This window comes from Mchenga conophoros, linkage group LG22 (genome assembly GCF_057382185.1).
Source record: "Mchenga conophoros isolate Kocher_MC1m ecotype Shallow Benthic linkage group LG22, M_conophoros_male_GT1.1, whole genome shotgun sequence".
Classification (NCBI taxonomy): domain Eukaryota; kingdom Metazoa; phylum Chordata; class Actinopteri; order Cichliformes; family Cichlidae; genus Mchenga; species Mchenga conophoros.
In genome coordinates, this window is record NC_140546.1 from 17,788,733 (window position 1) to 17,794,239 (window position 5,507).

At 41.3% G+C, this 5,507-nt stretch overlaps 1 pseudogene; it reads left to right on the forward strand.

The window, feature by feature from the left end:
- Positions 1–2,994: 2,994 nt before the first annotated feature.
- On the forward strand, positions 2,995–5,163 carry LOC146549244 (general transcription factor II-I repeat domain-containing protein 2 pseudogene; annotated as a pseudogene).
- Positions 5,164–5,507: the final 344 nt, after the last annotated feature.

A 5,507-nucleotide genomic window follows, 5' to 3' on the forward strand; every position in this document is an offset into this window, starting at 1 on the left:
CTTTTGGAGAGTTGATGCCAGAAGATTGAATTCTCTCTAAATTGGCATGCCAATGTCACAGATGCCACTTCAAATGAGGTTTGAACATATATTCATTCTGTAGCTCATTGGCTTATGTTAATCCTCTCCATTTGCCACTTGTCAGAGGCAAGTGTCTTTTAGCGTCGCCATCCTCTCCCAGTCTTTCTGTAACTCACACAAGATGTGTCAGTCTCTCAATCAAGCAAAGGGCTTTGAGATCAGCTTAAACTTTTCTAGCCACTGATTAGATAATAAATTATGCCAGAAATGTATCCAATTTAGCAAAATTTAAGCGCTTTGTAGAATGATTTATAGACCAGGGGCTATGTGGAAGCAGCGGATGTGTCCACCCAGCATTAAGTATAGAACCAAGACCAAACATCATAAGCAGCTACAGGCTACACGGCAGATGGAGCCATGAAACTCTACACCCTGCTTCCTATACCTCATGACTGCTGTAGAGTTGCATTACTGTTAGTTTGGTATCTAAAACTGCAAGCAATGCGGCGTGGATTTGTAACACAACCACGGATACTGCTTTTTAAAATTGCATTGTGTGGTTTTCAGATATTTCACTTCTTTTTTTTTTAAAAAAAACCTTAAAACTGAAAAATATCTTTATACCTTTTTAATGTATTTTTTTAAAGCTTCAGTCAAACTGTTGTAAAAATTGCACAGCAACGTACTTGCAAGCAGTAAAAATCTGTGCTTTTCCAGTGATTGCAGTGAATTTTTTGCTGCCATAGGCCAACTGCAAGTAGTCATGGCAACCAATTGCCCACACGCAACCTCTGAGCACCACTTTTGATCACTGGTTGCCTGGGTGGAGGCGACCAGAAATTGGCAAAAGTGAATAATTACTGTCTAATTTATAAACGCATTGCAGTATATCTATTTTCAGAAGACTCAACTCTCCTGGTTGCCGACTGGTTATACTCTGGTTATATTCCTGTGTTAAAGCAAGGTTTGCAGTTAAATTCCGATCCTGCAGCAACTACGTCAATTTTTGTGGAGGAATTTCTAAATTTCTGTTTCAAATCTACAACGATCAAGCTGGACTATGAATGTAAGCTGTAAATAGGAATTTCTGTGCATGTAGACAGTGACAGATTTGCACAAAGATTTATTATAGTTCCTGTCACACCTCAGATAGATTTAATTTATTCAACCATACAAACTGTTAGCAGACTGACTTCATCCAGCTGCCATTTTTCACCATGTTGATGCACTAAAGAAGGCGATATCTGACGACGCATGGTTGTAAACTTTATCCCAGCAACAGGATTACAACTTCATTGCGCATCGTTGCAATAATTTTGGTTGTGCCACAGTCTCCAACCACTATGTGGCCATCATAATCCGATTACTTTTTTTAAGTCACGAGTAAAGTAAGGGATTACTATTGCAAAAAAGTAAGTAGATTACCCTTGCTTTTCCGTAAGCATGCTGCATTACTAAACTGTGATTTTGTTTGTGAGAGTGTCTCATGACAATGACTTAAGCGCATGCATGTCCATGGCAGCAACAGACGTGTGCAGATCAACAATGGATAATATGGAGTGCGGGAGAGAGTACGACTATACAGCGTTTAAAGCTTGGAAGTGCTGACATTACTTTGAGTTTGATTCTGTAAAAGTGACAAAAACATTAGCGTCCGCTGTACACTCTGCGTGGGAAGAAAACTTCTTTCTACAGTGAAAAATTACGCTTCAAATCTGAGCAAGCACCGAGCACGCTGCCAAAGGAATGTGAAATTCACAGAGAAACCCCCGGATCCCCCCACTGACATGACCGCTGCGGCACCGAGCGAACCTCCACCGGCCCCACTCCTGCTAAATAGGTGAAAATAGACTTAAGATCGACAGGACTTAGTGCTGCTGAATCTTTGATTTTATTTATTTTGTGCTGTGTTTTACTTGCATCTATTTGTTAAAGTGAGTGTAAACACAAAAAATTATTTTATTTTATGTGTTGGAATATACAGAAAATAGGTTTAAATGTTAAACAAATTTCTTCAAGTTAAAGACAGTTGCATATAATTTAATTTTTGCTTGATGCAATGTGAATAAAGTTAAAAGATTCAAACTAATAAAACAATTTTTAATAAGAGACTTTTCCATTTGATTCAGTTTTATATGATGGATTATGCAGAAAAATAGAATTGGGCTGAAAGGTCTGTTACTTTATTACGTATTCAGGTTGTGTACCATGTTTTTTTTAAAAGAAACTAAGTAATAAAGTAACTAATTACTTTTGAAAAGAAGTAATCAGTAAAGTAACGGGATTACTTTCTTGGAGTAGTAATCAGTAATTAGTAACTAATAACTTCCTTGAAGTAACTTGACCAACACTGGTGGCCATCGCATAATCAACCCTGTGCTGCTCACTCACGTCACATTCAAGCTGAAATGTTGGTGATAAAGATTCAAACAAGAACAAAGATGCACTTGAGAATTCGTTGTCACTTTACACCCGACCACATTTGAACATTTCTGCTCACATTGAAGCATCAACAAGAATTTAGTTGAAACGTGAAAAAATTAGCATATCAATGCTACGGTGCAGTTAGGTAGACAACTAGATTGATCACCTGACAATGTCTCCAGGCTGTAACATATATTGAACGCACCTTTGGCTGCCATGTCAAAGCTCCGCCCACTCCTTTGCCTTGTGCACTTTCTAAACTGCAGTGTGTGCTGAATCTGAAATGTAGCACTCTTAAACAAATCTACCACCAAACAGGATGAACTCTGGCCCGCAGCCTAATTACATTTGGCCCGCGAGGCCATACCAAATTACTATTAGAGCTGGCCCGCCGGTCTTAAGCAGCGCATGTACTGCTAATACTACAACTCCCAGAATGCTCTGTTGGCGTTTTGGCACGTCAGTCAGGACAGGACCAATTAACGCCCTCTCCTCTGTTGACTGTAGTCATAGCAACCGCGCGAATACTGCCGCGCTACCTCTCCCAAAATGGCGAAAAGAAAGAACGAAAACAGGAGCTTCCTGGACAGGTGGGAGACAGAATATCTGTTTACCTATGTAAAAGACAGACCTGTTTGTCTTGTATGTGGAGCTCATGTGGCTTTAACCAAGGAGTACAACATTAGACGACACTATGAAACGAAACACCAAGAGAAGTACAAGGACCTGGACATGACTCAAAGGCGCCGGAAAGCAGAAGAGATGAAAAGAAGTTTTGTTTCACAACAGACTATGTTCAAAAAAGCCATATCACAAAGTGAGGCTGCTGTAAAGGCTAGTTTTGTTGTGGCAGCAGAGAACGCAAAATCAGCCCGGCCCTTCAGTGAGGGAGAGTTTGTGAAAAGTTGTATGATGAAAGTTTGCGACGTTGTGTGCCCAGAGAAAAAGCAAGCATTTTCAAACGTTAGCCTGAGCAGAAACACAGTAGCTGATCACACGTGAACTTGCCAACAATCTAAATAACCAGCTGATGGAGAAGGGAAACAGTTTCGTTGCATTCTCCCTCGCTGTGGATGAGAGCAGCGACGCCTCTGATACTGCCCAGCTTTCAGTCTTCATCCGTGGTGTGGACTCAACTCTCTGTGTTACGGAAGAACTTTGAGGATTAAAATCAATGCATGGAACAACCACAGGGAAGGAAATATTTGAAGAGGTTTCCAAATGTCTAACTGAAATGAAGTTGCCATGGGAAAAACTTGTGGGGTTAACGACAGATGGTGCACCAGCGATGTGTGGTCAAAGGAGCGGACTGGTGGGCAGGGTACGGGAGAAGATGCGAGCGGAGAACTGACTGTTTATCACTGCATCATACATCAAGAATCACTTTGTGGCAAAGCCCTAAAGATGGAACATGTTATGACCGCAGTAACACGAGTAGTTAACTTTATAAGAGCCAAAGGCCTGAATCACCGCCAATTCAAATCTTTTCTTGAGGAGTGTGGTTCGGAAGACGTGCCGTATCACACGGAGGTGAGGTGGTTAAGCCGAGGGAAAGTACTGAACAGATGTTTCGAGCTACGCGAGGAAATATTTCAGTTTCTGGAAAGCAAAGGGCAAGACACAGCTGAGCTCAGGGAGCAAGAGTTTCTGTGTGAGCTGGCCTTTATGTGTGATATCACGAGCCATCTCGATGCGCTGAACCTGCAGCTTCAGGGACGGGGGCGTATCATCACAGATATGTACGCTGCAGTGAGGGCTTTTAAAACGAAATTGTGCCTGTGGCAGAATCAGATGCTACAAGGAAACCTGGGCCATTTTCCCTGCTGCCAAACGATGAACATGCAAATCTCTACTGCTGTGTTCCCATGCGTACAGTTTGCTGAAAAACTCTGTGTACTCAGTACTGTGTTTACCCGGCGGTTTGCCGACTTTGACGCCCAGAAATGTCGATTTGAACTGCTCAGTAATCCTTTTGCAGTTGACGTGGCAAAAGCACCAACAAACCTCCAAATGGAGCTGATTGAACTCCAGTGTAGTGACACGCTGAAATCAAAGTATGATGCTGTGGGCGCTTCACAATTTCCACATTTCATCCCTGACACAATGCCTGGGCTCCGCACCCACGCTGCTCAGATGCTCTCCATGTTCGGCAGCACTTACCTATGTGAGCAACTATTCTCCTCAATGAAGATGGCCAAAACATCTCACAGGAGACGTCTGACCGATGAACACCTTCACTCGATCCTGAGGATTTCCTCAGCTCAGAGCCTGAGCCCAGACATTGAGGAACTAGCATCCAAGAAGAGATGCCAGGTATCTGGCTTGGACGCATCAGAGTAGATCAGTGTGTAGCAAACTGAGCTATAATTACCATTTTCTTTGTGCAATTTGTCTTGCTACTCCCAGACATGGGCTTGAATGGTTTCACGTTTAATGATATTTTTATTAGTTAAGTGGTTTATTATTGTTATTTTATTTTTACATTTATTATTAGCCTGGGGAAAAAGTTTACTGCTAAAATTTAAATCAGAAGGCTGCAAATACAATTTTTATTTAAGAAATGCATTCCAGTGATATGTTATTTAATTGGAATTTCAATTTTGCATGTGTGCAATATTAAGTTATATATGTTTATATAAGTTCTATATCGTTCAGTATTAAGCGTTGCTTATTCCATATTCAGTTTTTCAGCAAAACTTTTTTGAGTCTTTAAGAAAAGGTTCCTTGTTATATCTGGAGGAAGATTTTTTTCAATAAATATTAACGTTGGCCCGCGACTTTGTTCCAGTTTTGAATTTTGGCCCACTGTGTATTTGAGTTTGACACCCCTGCCTTAAGGTTTATTCTGGGTTTCTATTTATGAAATCACCCAATGGCCTCAGTGAGCACTTCATGCCGGATGTAGAGTTTTACTGCAAATTGGGATGTCTCATCTTGTCAGATCACCTTGCAGGATTTACTGCACTGCTTCTCCTCATCAAGGTACGTGTTTGTTGCTTGGTGACGTCATGTCTAGGCCTCGGTCACATAGCGCTTGTTTGCAGTAACATAAAGCTTTGGGG